This window comes from Malaclemys terrapin, chromosome 18 (genome assembly GCF_027887155.1).
Source record: "Malaclemys terrapin pileata isolate rMalTer1 chromosome 18, rMalTer1.hap1, whole genome shotgun sequence".
Taxonomy (NCBI): Eukaryota; Metazoa; Chordata; order Testudines; family Emydidae; genus Malaclemys; species Malaclemys terrapin.
In genome coordinates, this window is record NC_071522.1 from 7,981,049 (window position 1) to 8,000,261 (window position 19,213).

The following is a 19,213-nucleotide window of genomic DNA, read 5'->3' on the forward strand; positions in this document are numbered from 1 at the left end:
AGGTAGTTCCTTTATGGTCATTTCCCTCTTTTGCAATCTAAGGAGCAAAAAACCCCAAAACAACTTCAGAAGCCTTTTTTCCCTGTTTGTCTCTCTTACAGTAGAAATACAATTCTGGTCTACTTTGTTTTTTCTTAAAAACACTGGACCACATTCTTCGCTGCACTTGGCTTCTGTGGGGGCAGAGGGCATCATGGAGCCTGTTACTGCTCTCTGATTGCGATCCCGAAGCCAGACCATGATGTAGTTTAGAGCCACCTAAGGGCCAGCTGGTTTCTAAGGCATCTGCCAGTTGAGCATATCTATAGCTTGAGCATAATGTGCTGCAGCCAGTCCTTCTCCCAGACCCTCTTCAGCCCTGCTCCAGGGACTGTGGGAAGGGAAACAGTAACCCACTATGCTGCTTCTACACCTTATAGGGACTCCCTGGTGAATGGTGTCTCCAGCAGGGGAGTTAAAACTGGATTCCATCCCCTTTGTACCACAAGAGAGGCTCAGAGGAAGTTGAGCATGTCTGAGAATCTGGCCCACCATCTCCAAGTGCTGTTAGCACTATGACATCACAAATGCCAAGAGTGAAAGCTGAACAACTCAGAGGAGTTTTCACTGTTTGAAAGCTTTTGGTTTCTGTTATTGCCTATTTAACTCAACCACCTGAAAACACCAGAGAAAAGATCGGTGTAAGAGTCAACAGTTCTGCCCCTTTACTGAGGACGGAGAGGACACTGACTCCAGGTCTACCAAGGAGACCTCAAGCTAAACCAGGGAAGTGGAGATTCAATATTGCCAAGGTAAAGAGAAAAAACAAGAAGGGGGGAATGGTGTGGGGGACTTGTAAGTCTCCTTTAGACACCACAAAAGTAGCAGGAAACGAAATTGTTTCCCCCTTTTGCAGACACTTGCAATCTGGGCAGTAGGGGATTTCTAGTGTGCTTGCGGCAGGTTTTAGAACAACACTAATGTTTGCTGTTCCTATGGTTATTTTGAATGTTTGAGCTCTAGCCTGAACAGAAACAAGCCAAAAACAAACATGTAACAATCTCTCTCCGATTCCCATCGCTGTCCTGGTAGGACATTTCAGAGCCCATGAACATTTCTATATTTTCAGCTGTAGTTGTGGTCTTTCCTCCCTCTGCCCCGATTCTGAAGTAACAAAAAGGCCCTTCACAACCTAATCCCTTCCTGCGTTCACGGCCTCTTTGCTCAGCCCCATCTTGAGCTTGTCTCCACTGTCCACCTCAGCGCCTTCTTTCAGGCGATGCTTGAACTCCACCTGCCACCCTTCTCTTTCAAATCCACTTCCTTCAGGGCTCAAACTGCTAACAAAATAAGTCAAAAGTCTTTTGTTGCTTGCAAGACGTATGCCCTCGCTTTTCCACAGTCAGTTCTCTTCTTCTTTTAACCGTGAGTCGTTTGGCTGAGGGATATGCCCTTTATCTGTACTGACAAGTGCCATGCACGGCTCTGGCATTATCCAAATAATTAGCAATAATGAAAAGTTAAGGTTGCTGTGACTATGGTGTTCTGTTTACTATACTCTACTTTTCCAATCAGTTAAGCCAGTACAGTGACTCAAGGAAAACCAGAACCCTGTTCACAACAGCCAAGTTTGTCATTTTATTTTTCCCTGGTAAATTAAAGAGGCAGTGTAGTCTAGCAGTTAACACAGGCCTTAGGAGCCCCTGGGTCCCATTTCTCCCATACTTGCTGTCACCCTGAGCAAGTCACTTAGGCCAAGCGTTTCCAAAGTGACAAGGGATTTTGGGTGCCTTGCTTCCTGGGTTTCCAACTTGAGACACTAAAGGGGCCTGATTTTCAGGAAGTCCTGGGCACACCTTTCAAACCTCTCAAGTTGGTTCCCTCAAAACAGAGGTACACACACACAAAAAATCACCAGTCGCTTTGGAAAAACCTTGGTTTTAACTTCTGTACCTCATTTTCCACCTCACCTGTAAAACAGGGATAATAAAAACCTACCTCATCAGGGTGGTGTGAGACTGAAACCACTAAGCATACCTGGAGGTTCTCAGATGGAAGGCATTATAGGAATGCTAGTCATTATTATTATACTGTGTGCTCACCGCTCAGGATTCCAGTTGGCTTAATTAGAGACTCAGGTGAACATGAGAGGTTAGATATGGAACAAGGCTTGGGTAAGATGGGAAGCAGGCCAGTTTTGGTTAACGTGCCTCACTGGGATTCTGCAATACTAATTATGCCTGAACTCACGTAAATAGTAATGGCCATGGCTGCTTCCATCACTAAGGTTTCTTATTCACCATTAATAACTGGTTTTACATGGTATGATTTTGGGGAGCATAAATCTGCTTTGGGCATGTTATTTTTCTGCAGTAAAAGACACCAATGCTTTAAATGGTTATTGCTTATAACAGCTGAAGTTGTGCTAACTAAGCGTGGGCTGAAATGCTTTGCTGAATGAGGACCTACAATTGTAAGCTTTCTGTGGCAGATACACCGTGCTTTTACTGTTCATACAACTCCTAGCATAATAGGGCCCTGATAGTTGAGTAGGGCTCCTAAATGCCACTGCAGTACAAATAATAAAGTCATGTGAAGTCCCTAGTTTTAGTGGCTACTCCAGTTTCAGTTAGGTAGGTTATAGTGAAATCTAAAGCATCCCATTTTGGTGACAAGAATCTTGGTAGACTAGAACTACAGCTTTGCACATACAAGATAAACAAAAACCTGTGTTTTACTTAAAGGCAAAAGAAGACAACCCATCCATAGTGAATGTGCCTCCTGGCATTTTTCTTTGCTATTCCAACAAACTGGTTGAGCACTCTATGAGAAAGGAAGAAGGCAGCTGATTAGTTCAGGGAAAGTGATTCTTAGATGTACACAACAGAACATAGATGCCAAATATGTTGCTACCTGGCTTCAAATCTACAGCTCACGTTTTATTTATTTTATAATGGAGATATCCATCTCCTAGAACTGGAAGGGACCTTGAAAGGTCATCGAGTAATTTTGCATTTTGAAGCAAGCATCCCATCCTGCAGTGAGACTCAGTCTAGCAGGCCTTATGCTGATGCTCTTAAAACAGCTGTATGGACGGCACTTTGAAGATGCAGTTGAGGCTGGAGCTTGGGCTCTGAAACCCCCCCACCCTCCCCAATATTTCAGAGCCTGAGCTCCTGCCTGAGGCACAACTTCAAAGCGTCATTCAGATAGCTATTTTAGAGCGTGAGCCGTGCTAGCCTGAGTCTGTCCGCCCGAGCTGGGACTCCAAAATGCTGTGCAGACGTACCTTCAGAGGCTAAGACAGTCTCTCATTTTTTGCACATGTGTATTTTCTAATAAACTGTTCCACCCAAATGTTTTCCGTTTCTTCTCCAGGCAGACTTACTTGTCTTCCATACACTGATTGCTTCTGCTTGGGCCTATGTTAACTATCCAGGCCACACTTGCATCTATTCTCCCGGTAGCAGTGCTGGTTTGTGGCAGCCTATGAGACCCTGCCATGTTCAAATGGAATGGGAAAGAGCTTATGAAGTCCAGACGTTTGTTTAGGCCTAAGCTCAAATTCTTCATTATATATCATCAGAGCAGAAGGATGATCCGGGGTCAGGGGATTAGCCTAGGGCTTGGGGGATCTGTGTTCAATTCCCTGCTCTGCCACAGATTTGCTGTATGTAAGTCACTTGGGCACCTAACAACCATTGAGTTCATGGGGAGCTAGGTCCTAAAATACATGTGAAGCTCTGGGCCTTAGTCTCTTTTGTGCCTTATTTTTCCGTATCTGTGAAATGGGAATAACAGCATCTCTCTCTATCTCATAGGGGTGTTGAGGATAAATATATTAAAGATGCTCAGGAAATATCAAAGGGGTGGGGCAGATAACTACTATAGAGAGAAAAAAAATGAGGGGGGGAGGGAGAGGGAAAAAAATCCAGCCTCAAACCTGAGATATCGGAGAGGAGAGAGAATGTAGGTAAGAGGCTAACAATTATCATACTTATGTGATCTATTTAAACCATATGCTTTTAGAGGCAGGGACTTTTTGTTTTGATATGTCTCTCACCTAATGCAAAGGTTCCCCAATTCCTGTTTGTATCACTACTGTGAGTCAATAACTAAGACCGACTTTGGAGGGGGAAGTTTTCGGTGGGAAGGGACGGGCTGATACAGATCTTAAGGGGAAAAGAATTCTAGGTGCTAAGGCCTATCAGAAAGACAATCTCAGATTGACCTAGGAAGGCTTGTAGGAGCCCTAGAAACAAGGTGGAATCAGAGTGCAAATATTCTAAGGTTGAGGCTCAAGGAAGAGCTGTCACGATAGCCATGGCCTACACTATGAAGTGAGAGGTTATTTTGAGGCATGCATCAGAAATTAAATGATCAGATTGCTAGCTGTTCGGGGCAGTGATTGCCTTTGGTTCTGTATTAGTACAGCACCTGCCACCATGGGGTCCTGGTCTATGCTTGGAGTGACTGCAATACAAGTAATAGTATTTGGTAATGCTGATATTTCCTTAGATTTCATACACTCCATCCATGTGGAAAAAAACAAACTTCATTGCCAAAGGAGGAATGGTTTAAAAATATATCAGTGTCTAGTGGACTCTGACGTTCACCGTTATTTCAGCCTTTCGTCAATGAACACAAGACTTGGAAATCGAATCTGGAAGTACCATAGCAGAACCATGCCCCTTGACATTCTGGGTCGAAAGGCCCTACAGAAGCATTCATGTGTTTCGGTACATTGAAAGATTCTAGCTATCCTGGTTTTCAGGATGTGCTGAGCAGCTGCCCTCTGGGTTTCAGGCCCCTTACAGATGGTTCACGTTGGGCACTGGGGAAAAGAAGCACCCACAAATCATTAATCAGTCACTTAGAGTCTTGGTCTCTGTCATTCAAATTCAAGATTCCAAAAAAGATGGAAAGGCAAAAATGGTCTGCGGTACTGTCGCACTGGTAACGCTAGCCAATGGCTCTGCACTGAGACATCAGCTCATTGAGGGCTCTGATACTGCCCTGTAGGTGCTGTGAAGCAGAGGCACTGGTGCCACAGGAAGCCAGCCGTTCACTCACCCATGCATTGGGCAAAGACTCACGCTCTAGCAACACAACTAATCACAGTCAGGGAGGCACATGGGCAACAGCATGGGCCAATGGGTACAGAACTTGACTAAGACTCAGGAGATCACTGTTCTATCCCCAGCTCCACTGCTGAGAGACCTTGGGCAAGTCACTTCATCGCTTTGCCTCTGATTCCCCTCTGACAGTCTCATCTAATGTAGAACCCCCTCAAGACAGGGACTGTCTCTGTTTATGGACAAGGGATTATTTAATCTTCCGCCCTCATTCTGGACAGCCAGCAGTAACTCTTACCACACACCAAGCACATGGCAAATCTGGAATTTCTACATTAAAAAAAAAACAAAGCCCTAACAGATTTCCTGCCCTTCCTATAAGTTTTGCTAAACATTCCAATCAACACACCCAACGTGATACCTCACTTTTCTAATAGACCGTTCTGCCTGAATATTTTCTGTTTCGTCTCCAGGCAGACTTATTTGCCTTCCATGCACTGATTGCTTCTGCATCTGTACACGCCAGTACAATGCAATTTGTGGAAGCCAGAACCCAGCATTAATTATCATCAAAGTCTATAACCAACTACCCATGAACCACGTCTGCTTTGCAGTGTTCGGTCACGTTATGGACAGTCAAGTGAACTCTCAAGTTAGCCAAGCTCTAGCGAGAGCGACTACACTGCAAAATAGCATCCCGCACAGTGTGGTTGCATGAGCACAGCTCATCAGCAGCTAACTTGAACTGTAGCCTACTCCCTCAACTGGCCAACAGCTGGCCCACTCGAGTGAAAAGCACCACCGCCCTCAAGGGAAGGGGTTTTGTGTGTGGACCAGACTCAAGTTAGGGGCAACGCTCGAGCTGGAACTCGGGTTAACTGCAGTGAAGACGAGCCCTTTGTCTGAGCTCCAGGGGGGGTATGGCTGGTTGATTAGGATGCAGGGTGGAGATGTAGTGGAAGGGCAGTAGGTGAAGTGGAGAAGAGTGACTGCAGAGTGGAGTGTCGATGGGGTACTGATCTTTAGTCCCTTGGCTTTTCTGCTTTTTAGACGCTGCGGTGTTGGGCTATGCCATCCAGCAGTCTGCAGGAAGCTTTTGGTCAGGGGAGGCTACTGAATGGCTGTGTGTGTAGATTACAGTTATGGGCAAACTGGGTGTTGCATTTTGGAAAATTTAATATTAAGAAATAATATTCTCCCATAAAAGGAATCTGTTGGAGACGTGTGAATTGATGCTGAAAATAGCAGCACCGCTCACTTTGCTGAATGCAATGATCAGCTTCAGATGCCATGCCCCCGTTTTCCAGTGCCCAGTATCACAAGGAGTCATTTGCACCGGTTCCCAAGGGGTATAAAATGCCACCCCTTCAGAACAGCAATGTATTACACCCAGTTTGCACGGGTGTGACTAGCCAGACGAAGGTTCAAGGCAATAGCGAATCAGGCGCCAGGATTTTTGCAGGACTAAGCCAAGGTAGCTGAAGTCTCTGGGCAGCTCTGTTCCCAGGAGGGGCTTGGTGGTGCAGAGAGGGAACAGTTCTCTTTCCTGTAGGACAGATCAGTGTGGAGAATTCCTTCTGGCAGCATCACTCGGTCAGACTGTCCTGCGCCTCAGCTATTGTAAAGCAGCACGAGCTTACCTCCCCCCTGCAGAGACCAAGCAGGCTGTGGCCAGAGCCAGTGCAGCCACTGTCAACCAAAGGCTTTTGCTCTCAGTGGCATTGCAGGGCCCCGATGGGTAATGCATTCAGCTGATCTGTCTGTTTCTCCATCTTCTGACAAATGGACACCAGTCTGGTGCAAGGACTAAGTAGTTGCTTCCATCCCCGGTGTTTCATAGTCACCTGCCTCTTCCAATTGCCTTCTACTTGCAGCCCCATGTACAGTAGTGAAACAGGTGTGGACTCCAATCCTGTGACGTGCTGAGCACCCTCAATTCCCCTCCCTTCCACTCATCAATCCCCACTGAGTGGTACCTGCAGGGGCTCAGTACATTGCAGAATCTGGCCCTATATGGGTCTGAGCCCAAACCCACTGAAGTCAGTGGGAATCTTTCCACTGCCTTTGGGTCAGGCCTTTCTGAACAAGAGCCTGGCACAAGGGGTAAAAGTTATGGGGGTGGGGGGGGTGAGGGGGAGATTTTCCTCAGCACTTGAAGCTTTCAAAAGAAGGATAAGGCCATATAAGGAGGGGCTGGAAATGGGGTCTGATAACACTGGTTATTTGGTCCCTCTGACTACAATAGTTCAGGGGCCTGATTCAGAACCTGCTTATGCCGGTGCCTCTCAACAGATTCACACTAATGTAAGTCAGAGGAGAACCAGGCCTTTTCTTAGGACTCTTTTGCCATCGAACAAGATAAGACTCCAGATATCTATAGACACCAACATGGAACGAAGACTCCATGTGACACGTACCCGGGCTAACTAAGTACCTCCTGCTTTACACTGTGTGACTCGGTTAGTGACTCAACAATAGGGACATGGCCACACCTATGTAACACCAGCTCCTTTCCACTCGGGCCTAAGTGATGCTCCAGCCATTTTTCCGAATAATACAGTGGGTATCTGAGCCAGTCTCGCTTCCTCCCCTCCCCTCCGCATGAATAACCAGGAGAGCAGCAGGCCCTTGCAGCAATTGAGAGAGCTCAGCACATTTGATCAGCGATAAACCCTCCCGTTTGCCCCTTGCTTCAGTTGGCCACTAGCAAATCGCCAGGTTTTAGCATCTAATTCTGCCCTGGCTCCCCAGAGGGTGACCTACATTCTTCAGCTGTTAAATCACATGCATTTTCTTCCATTAACACGTCATCCCCCTGAAGAACTGCTCAGGGTTCTCTCTCTGCGCTACACTGTCACCTTGCATTTAATGAAACCTGGCCTTTGGCTCCTGTGTTGGATTTGCCCAGGGAAGATCATTTACTGCCTCCCTACAGGTGCCCGCTGGGGTCACTGAATGCTATAGGGTGATGCGGGGCGGGGGGGGGGGAGAGAGATGGAATTATAAAGGGGAGAGAGTAGTACAATTGCAAGAGGGCAAGGGCAAAAGACAAGATCATAGGGCCCAGCCTAGCAAATTTTAACATGAGTGCCTTTCAAGCCAGCATCTGAGTGCTTTACAATGAATTAGTGCTATTAAGTGGCTTCACAGCACTGGCAGGTAGGTACAGTGGCCACTATTGGAAAGCCAGCACTTCTCACGGGTAGTAACTGTGGGGGTTGCAGGATGCCTAAGTGGAAGGGGAAAATGTCTATTATTCCCTATGGCTGTGTCTGGTAGGTTGTGGCCAAGTGTTGACTACTGAAATGCAACTACTGTTCATGTCTTCATATTATCCCCATTTTGCAGCTGGGTAAACTGTGGCCCAGAGCAGTTAAGTGACTTGTCATCACAGCAGGTTAGCGGTGGGGTCTGGAAGGGAACCCAGGGATCCTGATTCTTAGGCCTTTGCCCAAGCTCCCAGTCACATGCCTCTCCCCGCCCCAGGAAAGCAAGACAATAAAGGCAGCACGGCACTATCGATGTGCATTGCAGAAAGGTGGTGTCTTGTGGGGAGCCTGCTGCTCTGTAGCCGAATGCGAGGCAGCCAACCATCGCATGGAGACCCAGGGCACTGCAGGCATTCTAGCCAGTGGAGATGGGGGAAACTGTTGCGTAACCATGGAAACTGGAGAAGAATAGCTTTGGAGCAGAGAGTTGGATTCCTGCCTGTGTGGTGACATGGGCTGGGTGTGGCGAGCAGCAGTCAGCTCACAGCTTAGCCTGCCTGTATAACCCCTGTGTCAGCCACTGATTAGCGAGCTATGGCAAGACGACAGCCTGATGATTAAGCTAATGGCCAGCTACATCCGAGGCACAATTCACCCTTCAGAAATGCACCCTGGCATTTGACAGGAGCAGCCCAAACCAGGCGGTCACACTATTGCAGCCTGCTAGTGTTTTGGACCGGGACTGTGGAATTTTGTAATAGGAGCAACCCTGCTGTAATTGCAGTGCCTTCAACTGGTTTATATCAGGGCTAGATTTCGTCCCATAGGGGCACATCCTGCATTGTTGCATCTTTGTAACCCCACTGACTTTCGAAAGTGTGACAGAGGCCAGAAGCTCAAGTGTTTTGCCCCAAAGTTTTTGGTGATGCCCTGGGTTCTTTTCTTGCTGTATTGGGCATACAATATTCCTCAGTCAGGTCTTCAAGAGGGACTAGTGGGTGCATCAGGCCCTTGCCAGGAAATCAGCCATTATACCTCCAACATGGCTGAAGAAAGAGGTGGTATTGTCCTAAAAACTCCAGGTTGTATTTACAGTTCTGCCTAGGAACAAAATGCCGGTGTCCGTTCTTGGGTCTAACTACTGGGAAATCAGAGCAACATGATAAAAAGGGAGGCGGAAGGGATAAGACACGTGAAAAGCCTCCGAAGAAGTGTAAAGCCAGGTGACTAAGCAGAGAGCTAATTGACATCTCTAAGACGGTGGCAACAGATTAATGCTTCCAGTGCTTTCAAGTTCCAGACCTTTATTTCCCACTTCTCTGGGTCAGCTCTGATTGGGGCTAATGAGGGTGGAGGAGAAAATGACCATTGAAGCAACGCTCAGCCTGCTGTCAGAATGTCACCTAGATAAACTCTTCCTTATGCTCACTCACTTCCTGTATTCAGAGTCACCGGTTGTTGTTTTCAGTATGCGTGCGCACGGGCAGGGGATTTCCCTCCCATGCACAGGGGCCTTTTGACATTTCCTTTTAACTCTAGCACCCCATTAATTGGCTGGATCCCTGGTTCAAAGGATTCCAAAGGTTCTCTCTGGTAAATTAGACTTCTCTAATGCACACTAACCAGGCGAGAGGCTCTCAGCAGGCACCAGGATTGAAAAGCACAAGATGTGTTAATATTTATACTGCCCCGGGCTGTGGTCTGGGGGTTTAAATGATACCGACTGGCAGGGAGGCTTCCAGGCAGTCTGCCATGTTTAGCCATCATTTAACTGGCATTGTGGTAATTTGGAGAGGGCCCAGGGTCAGATTATTGGGCATGAAATGTAGAGGACTTTAATTGTTTGATGGGACATTACTCCTTTCTATCAGATTATGAGAGGCTGGTCCCCCAGACGGTTGTCCTCCACTCGCATTATCCAGCCAGGCTGTTGGAAAGATCAATATTTGTATTAATAACAATTATTTGTATTACAGTAGCTTAAACGCCCCAGCCAAGGTCAGGCACAGCACAAACAGAGTCCAGGCTCCCAGGGAGCTTGTCTCAAAATAGTGTGAAAAAGATCTTCAGCTCTGGAAAACCCTGCATTGCTCGGCGGGAAAGTAACCATTTGATTATCATTATGTACCGTTCAGGAGACCTGTCCCCACCCTCCCCTTGCGGTATCTGATCAGTCCAGTACAGCTTGTGCGCAAGTGAAGATTTAATACACAGTGCAACTTCATACAGGCCACGCGCACGCCCAGGCCGTGCGAATTCATGCAGTATCTTCTCTCTCACACTCACAAGCGCGAGGGAGCCTCCAGGCCATACATTCACCCACCACAACCGTTCTTCGGAAGACATGCAGGAGCGAACGTGAATTCTACATGAAGGGCCTGATTCGCGCCACTGCTTTAAGCAGGTGTAACACCCCGTCAATAATTAAGTCACTGAAAATCTGGGGGAGCACAGGACTAAATCAGGCTCTCCGCTTTAAAGAATTCTTAAATTCACATTTTTTGGCCTTTTGACTTTTCTTTTCTTTTTTAAACACACACACGTCTCCCGATTTTAAAATTAATTTCTCTATTTTTTGCTCCTCCTCCACCTCCACACAGTAGGTGATGTGATTCTTCACTATAGAGACAGGGAGTAAGGGAAGAGCTCTGGCTGCTATAAAGCAAATAGGCCCTTGGCGAGGGGGGAAAAAAACAGCCTCCGGAGCAATAAACAGATTTGGTGCTGAAGGCTGTGAGGGATGGATCATCTGTGCTGCTGAGTCATGAAACCGACTGAAGGGAAATAAAAGCCACAGAACCGAGAGTTAAAGGGAAGTTTCCTATTAAAGATTTTGCTATTTTGGGATGAGGGGGACAACAAACCAGGAACTGAACTAAACGGGCCAATGTCTCAAGGCTTTGGAGGCTGCAGCTAAACCACGTATATCTCGGCCTCTGAAGCTTGCAATGGGCCTGCATTCTAGGGGCATGCGTTCCCATCTGAATTTACTTCCGATACTATATACTTTCGAGATCATACCGGCCCCTCTTATGTTGGCCCTCCCGACGTCAACTCAATCTGAACCCCATTTGGCTTTTAGAAACACACACTACCTGCTTCACTCGTCCATCTAGTCCCTCCCTGAAGGGACTTCCATCGTGCCCATTGCTGCAGTGTTTGAGCACCTCCCCCACCCCTGTAAGGTAGGGGGTATTAGCCCCATTCTGGGGATCAGGAGCTGAGGCCTTGAGAGGCTCAGTGACTTGTCACTCAGGGTGTATGTGACGGAGCTGGGAACTAGACCATGTCCACCTGACTCTCCGTCCGGTGCCTTAACGAGGAGACTGGTGAAGGTGACAGGAGGTAGTGGCTGGCTGCCCATTTCTGCAGTGGATTAATCGTGCGCGCTCTGCTCTCTCTTTCCTGCACTCTTGTTTCCAGTGTCTAATATACATGGAGAAAAACGCCAACACTGGACCTGGCGATGTCATGAACATTGGTCAGGTTAAAGAGAACCATGGTCAGCGCTGGGAGATGTAGGGTTCTGTCCCTTGCTCTGCCACCAACTACCTGGTTGGCCTTGGATAAGTCTCTGGGCCTCAGTTCCCCTCTCTATGAGACAGGGACAAGGATACTGCTTTGCCGAACAGGAGTGAGGCGGTTTAACCGGCTAATGTCTGTAAAGGGGGGAGGGATAGCTCAGTGGTTTGAGCGTTGGCCTGCTAAACCCAGGGTTGTGAGTTCAATCCTTGAGGGGGCCACTTGGGGATCTGGGGCAAAATCAGTACTTGGTCCTGCTAGTGAAGGCAGGGGGCTGGACTTGATGACCTTTCAAGGTCCCTTCCAGTTCTAGGAGATGGGATATCTCCATTAATTAATTTATTTATTTATTTAAGTGCCACAGAAAAGCCAAGTCATATTCCTGTGATTTTGCCCAGGGAGCCGTCCGCAACGGGTGTGGTTTTGAAATTGTTACGGGCAGCAGGCGAAAGCGAATCGAACATAAAAGCACGCGCAGGTGAATGCATCTCTAATGGTGCCAGTTGGATGAAAATAGGAGTTTCAAGAGGCAATCTCCAGAACTGCATGCAGGGGACAATCACTGTACATGGCCACAAGAGAAAATGGGCTTGGATCTTGAGCCTTCAGCTGCTTATTCCCGAGGAAGAAGTGCTGTCCCTTTAACAGCCAGCCACTCATGAGTTTGCCTCACTCTGCTTTGGGGAAGAGCCAGGCGAACTGAGCCTGTAGAACCGTATCTTGGTAACTAACACACACACACACACACACAGAGCTGCTAACATTGAGGGGAGGGGAAAGAAGGAGGGGCTGTCACAGGCTGGGAGCCGTGAGATCAGATGTCAGCAGCTCAGGGAGACATTCCCAGGAAGGGAAAAGTGCTGCTCATTCATCACCCTGCGCTGGGACAGCCTGGACCACAGCTGCTCTTGTGGAGAGGAAGCAACCCAGGAAGGGAGCTGCTGGGGACCCTGTCGATGTCTCCCAACACCAGGGTAAGAGATAAACACAAAACAGCGGGACGTTTTAGGCTCCAGAGATGAACTCTTAAAGAAACTAACTGATCTGGAAGGTATTATTCATCTGCGCTACCCAGGTGCTGGGCGAAAGGTTAAGCTGTTTGCAAAAATATAGATATTCAGTTGTAACAAATATTAAATGCATCAGTGAACAAATATTCAGCCCTGGTGTTAAGAAGTCAGACAGCAGCAGGGAGGGGGGGGGGCTGAGGGAAAGGGGAGGGATTGAATAGGAATCCTAGGTGATTGCTGAAATAATCCGAGTCTAGTCCATTAATAAACGCAGTCAATTTGGAAATTTGAGCCTCCACCCTGGAGTGTGGTCAAGGGGGCCTCTGGGGAGAAGACAAAAAGATCCCAGCAGTGTCAAAGCTGCCCCTCCTTCTCTTCCACCACCGTCTTACTGCTTGGAGTTTGCACATGCCTGGCAGCCTCCAGTGTACATTTCCCCAGTGATGTCAAGGAGGCACCTCTGGAAAGACAGGGGCCTAATGTGAAAAATCAACTGTGTGTGCAGTTCCCAGAGGGGACTCTTCTCTGTGCTGCCAGTGTATTGCCAAAGGTACCACTCGCTGGGAGGGAAGAGAGATTAAGGAGGAACTGGAAAAGGGAGGGGGGAGAATATCATCCATTGGCAGTGTAATCCCCAGGGGTGTTAGACAATCGGACACACTGCCCTGCCCATGCGGGAGGGAGTGAACTTGTTTTGTGGGGTTGCAAAGGATAAAAAAGTAAATGTCTCCTGGTTATATATTTTTCCTCCTTAAACCCACCTGACATTTATAGGGAAGTTCTTAATGAAACTGAGCAGCAAGATGTCCAACCCAGGAGCGTTATTTTAATGGTTACAATTAAAGCCGCAACAGATGCGTCCATAACTGTAGGGGTATTTAGCTAGAATATACCTGTACTGAACTTATTCATTCTTAAGCTGATCTAACCGTGTTTTAATTTGTGATGTACTGCCAAATGCCTGCACTTTATCGGAGCCCTGATACCCACTTTGATGCACTGTTCATCTGCAGCTTGCAGATGCTATTTTAAGTCATGTTTGTAAAACTCTTTGCAACTATTCGTAGGGTTGGGTTTTTCGTGGCATGTGTAATCCTCAGCCAGAGCCTAGGCTGGGGCAGGAGGGGCACGCTAGATAGATGTTTGCTGCTGCATTTATTATAGTTGAAGGCAAAGCAATATTGAGCTAACCCTCCGTCTCTTTCTGTGAAGGCAAACAGGCTCCGTCCCCTAGGCTACCCCTATGGCTCTAGCCAACACCTTGCTCATCAGGGGCAAAGCCATGAAGGATGGGGGCATGTACTTCTCTCTCTATGGGGCCACTCTTGCACCTTGGAAGTCAATGGGCGTTTTGCTGGATTGGTTTAGGAACCAATCAGCTGCCCAGCCTGAGTAGCCAGGCGACCTCAGGGAGGGATTGTGGTGGGGGGGAAGGGCTCCTTCCCCCATGCCCCGAAGTAGCAGAAGCTGCAGTTCACTCCACGGAGCCTTATGTAGCTTCCCTGTAGGGCAGAAGGTGGGAGAATCTGTGTAGCACTACTAGATCCTCCATGATTAATGTAATTGAGACTCTAACACACTGTCCTGGGGCTAGTGGACAGAGAAAACAAATACCATGGGACCAAACCTTGATGTCCTTGTTCAGTCCTGACTCAGGGTAAACTCCCATTGGGTCCACTAGGACTGGATGAGGACCTGGGCCCCCTGACTGGCAGAACTGAACAGCAGGCCTGTTACTGTTTTACACTGCCTGGATTGTGGGGCCAGTGACTAGATTCCATCACGTGGGAGGATGGGGTGCAGATATTCACTGGGGTGAACAGGGCTTCAAAGTCTTTCGCAGGAGTTTATCTAATACAGTGCAGCATAGGATAGCTCAGTGGTTTGAGCATTGGCCTGCTAAACCCAGGGTGTGAGCTCAATCCTTGAGGGGGCCATTAAGGAATCTGGGGCAAAAATCTGTCTGGGGATAGGCCCTGCTTTGAGCAGGGGGTTGGACTAGATGACCTTCTGAGGTCCCTTCCAACCCTGATATTCTATGATTCATCGCATTGAAATGATGAAGGGAAGATTTCAAGTTGCGTGCCTCTCCTTAACGTTCCCTTTGCTTTGCTAGTGCAACATGGCGAGCAGATAAGCACTTAAAAAAAAACCAACCCTCTGCAGTTCACAAACCCACCACAAGTACCAGACTGGGGCTCCAGGTTAGTGGCTTGCAACAGCCAGTCCTGTCTCTCTTTCTGTTGCATGGGGATGCAATTTGCCCTTAGCCTTTCTGTGCCTCAGTTCCCCATCTGTAAAATGGGGATAACTGCACTGCTCTGTCTCACAGGGAGGTTGGAAGGATGAACGCATTAAAGATTGTGAGGCGTACGACCCATGCCAATTGCACAAAGTTGCCTATCCCTGGCATGTAATTCCAAGGGGCCAAAACTATGGAGCCTTTACTCATGCAAATAGACTCACTCAAACTAATAGGTCTATTTGAGTGACTAAGTGCTTCTCCACGTGAGTAATGGTTGCACAATCTAGACCAAGGTAAACAGGGTGGGGCAAATTCTGCTCACACTAGTGTAAATCCAGAGCAGCCCCACTGAAGGGAATGGAGTTATTCCAGATTTACACCGGAGTAATCAAAATCAGAATTTGGAACTTGTCCTTACTATAGAAACAGAGAGCTTTTGTTCCTCCCCCTTCTCAGTGCAGCAGCTAAGGGCCTTACTGAAGTTAGAGACAGCACTCGCCTAGTCTCAACACAGTCGATTTCTGGCTCTCTCTGGGGTGCTCACTTTGATTTTTTGGGGGGGAGTCATCTGAAGGGACACTGGAGATCACGACGCAGATTAGTGGCCAGATCCATAAAGGCTGACCTCAGACCTGTGACTGCTGACGCAGATGGTCAGTGTCATTTTTGCAGAGGCTGGCACAGTTCTGACTACAAATGTCCCTCTGAGTTTTGCTAGCTGGATCTATTTCCCTGAGTCAGCGTCAGGATCGCTGCTATGGGCAGGACTGATAATCGATGACCGGTTTGTGGCGGGGATGAGATTGGAAAGGGATTATAATCTGTTCCGACTGGACAGCAAATGAGTTTCTTTCATTCTGCAAACCCAGAATATTGGCACGTGCCCTCTGTTATCTCATTACACTTCCATTTTATCCATAATGAGGCAGCTATGGGAGGAGTGCAGGGGATAGCATTGAAAAGATACGGTCTGTTGAGGTACCTTTATGTCAAGCCAGGCCTACACCATCTTCTCTAATCATTTATTTCATCAACTGACCTCTGAGTTAGCAGGGAACAGATTCCTCTACGTTCACCTGAGCCACTGGGATACATCTGTCCACCTTCAGGCCCAATGGTGTATCCTAGGTGAATAACCTGATTCTCCTTTTATATTGGTGTCATTCCACGGGGCCAAATTCTCTCCTGGTGCAAACTGGCCCAGTTTACAGCAGGAGAGAATTTGACCCATAAGCTTCCATCAGTGCAAGTCAGGAGTGAGACGAGGATCAAACCAGGTGTGTTTAATTCCCTCCTGCCTGATAGAAGAGCTACAGTTTCTTTGCCACATGCACAGCATTTGCAGTCTCTATTTTGGGACTCTGCTAAGAGAATTTCTTCTCCTCACCTCCAACCCAGCAAAACTGAAACCAGAAATATTCACGCAGGCCAAAAGGTCTGCTTTGCACACTGGCCGTTTCTGTATCAACTTGGGCAGCCATTCAGTGCGTCGCATGTTTTGATTCAGGCGCTGATCCCGGTTGACATTTTAAAATTCCGAGAGTTGGAGGTAGGTTTTGTTGGGTTTGGTTTGAGTGCTCAAAGATACAGCCCTGTGGGGTGAAACGGAGCCTCTCTCCAGTCCGTGTACGTGTGCTTGAGCTTGGCTGTAGTGTAAACAAGCATTGAGGCTGCACCAGCAGGGCAACCACATCCAAAGAGCTGCGGAAGAGGGGTGGAAGGTTAACGGCCATGAATGCAAACAAACAGACCTGCACCGAATTTGACAGGAACAGTAACTAGCTGAGAGGGAGAGGACTGGCCCCTTGTTGTTGCACCTATGCATTGACTCCAGACGAGTCATCCAACTGCCACAGTTCACCAGCATGGGTAGTCCAGGCTCCCAGTCCCATTAGGCCCAAGAAACAAAGCCACCTATGCCATCGGAGTGCCTCATCCTAGCTTTATTTCCCCCGAGGCCTGTTTTTGCACATCAAATTGAATATGGCAAGTTTCCCACAAGCCCCTCCCCACCCCCCTGCCATGCATGCTCACTTATTGCTTCAAAAAGGACATGCTGCGCGTCCATAAAGCAAACGGAAATTCAGAAACGTGAAGGCAGAGAGCTAGGCAGATGTGGTTCCTGCACTTAAAAATAACAAAGACATCTCCGGATTGCAGCACCAGGTCTCCTGCTGTTTGGAAAGTAAAGCGAGAAATAATTCAAACTGTAGCATGTCAATTTCACCCTCCCCACACACACCCTATATAAGCATCACAGCACTAAAAATATAGCTGGAGACAGATGCCCCGTGAATTTCGCAAGCGGAACACAACCAAGTTCCAACACCAAGATTCACATTTAGAATCCGTTCTCATCGAGCCGTTTCCCCCCCCCCCCCTCCCCTGTAAAAACAACATGCTGGTTTGAGTCCGCTGCCAAGTGCTCTCAACAAGTTCAGCATCATAGTTTTGCTGGTTCAAGAAACAGGACAAAAAGCAGACGGGGAGGTTGGATTACCTGGAATTTCTCTTCGTCAAACAGTGCATTGTGGAGCTCTTCCTGTTGGGAGTGGGGCTTTTTGGTTTTGGGTTTTAAACAGTAATTCGCAAGGCCACGCATTTCTAATCGTGAAGGAAGTAGGAATTCATTCACCGTTAGTTCTGAGCAACCGTCCATTCAAGTAGGAGTTTGTGAAGCCTTAAGCAGGCAGGGAATTATCTGCAGAGCACCACAGACTAGGCGAGATGCAAGAGGGACCTGTCCTTGTTTGGCCCAGCATGGCACCGTGAGAAGCGTTTGCTGCCACGTGTAAGCCCTATTTAAAAATAACTGATTCAAACTAGCTTCACCTCCTCTCTCCCCAAACGCACCCCCCCCCCCGTCTTACTGAGCGAGTGACCTCATTCCTTAGACCTACTGCTGCATGGGGGAGGCCAGGTGGCATGAGTTTCATAATGGTTTATTACTGGTCTAACTTTGGAGGCTGCCTTGTGCACACATAACAGCCCCCCTCGCCCCACCCTGCCCTTCTTTCAGCTGCCGGTGGGATTCCTCACTTCCTGTCCTGAACTGCTGTGTCGCTTTGACAGGGCGTTTCCCCAACAGCTGCCGCCTATACCCCAGAGGTGGTTGCATTCCAATGATTAAAACAGCAGTTCCTCTACCCCTGTGAAATTGGGCAGGGAGGGGGATCCATTCGTTCACTGGTAAAACACTTAACGTTCCTCCAATAAAGAAGGTGGTTATTAGCCTGTGCATATTCAGACGCAGTTCGTAGCATTTGGGGATTGATTTGGATGAGAAACAGCGGGAAAGAGCCAGCTCATTTCCACTCAATGTTGTAACAAATCTGTAGCCACCTAGGATTTCATGGTTATCCCTGTGCAGTGCACTTGGGACTTCACAGCAGCATGGGAATGGGATAGAGCGGAGCCGGAGCTCTGTCCAGACAACAGAGCTCAGATCCTCTTGTTCCAAAACACTCTGTCACTGGAACTAAAGGAGAAACCTCCTTTAGCAGTGAGCAATATAGGCCCTATGACACTCAGATGAGCAGTTCTGACTTTATCCAGCTGAGGACACTGTAATTATATCTTTACATACATACACACAGACACACACATAGACACACACCCCAATTCCTTACAGTTTCATTGACTAAACATTAGGGAACAGGCTCTTCGTTGATGCCGAATAGTGCCTTACTGCAGCAGCAGTTCCGCTGAAGAAACTGGGATTAATCATAGAGCAAAGTAGTACTCAGGGTAGATACAGGTAGCAGAAGCTCACCCCACCTCATCAAGTTATTCCAGCAAGTGCTAAGTGAAAGCCACACTTGGACACTGCTTTACAAATCACCAGGGGGAAACTAAGTAGTGATGGGATTGGGATTCTCAGATTGGGAAAAGCAAAGTAGCGATGCTTTCCTAAACTCCACCCACAACCCAAACGCCACCCCCTGGGGAGGACAAAATGAGGTGCACAGCTTCAGAATAGGATTGGCCTCCTTCTCTCTTTGCATATTTTGACAAGTAATGAAATGGGAAGCAATGCTGATATTAAAATCATCATCGTTAGGCTTCAGAGTTGAGGTAGTTCACACCTCTGAGGAGTTTTAGGCTGCCTGCAGACTCAGGCAGACATCACTGCATTATTGCATCGGATTCACCTTCTTTTTCTTTTTAAATGAA

General features: G+C 47.7%; 1 protein-coding gene across 2 annotated transcripts in view; it reads left to right on the forward strand.

Annotated features, from left to right (window-relative positions):
- The first annotated feature begins 12,623 nt into the window (after positions 1 to 12,623).
- DUSP14 (dual specificity phosphatase 14) overlaps positions 12,624 to 19,213 on the forward strand; it is an 86,801-nt gene continuing 80,211 nt past the window's right edge. For both annotated transcript variants that reach the window (XR_008442691.1, XM_054008200.1), the window contains exon 1: positions 12,624 to 12,759. The gene's annotated coding sequence lies outside the window, so the exon portion shown is untranslated. The remainder of the gene's footprint in view (positions 12,760 to 19,213) is intronic.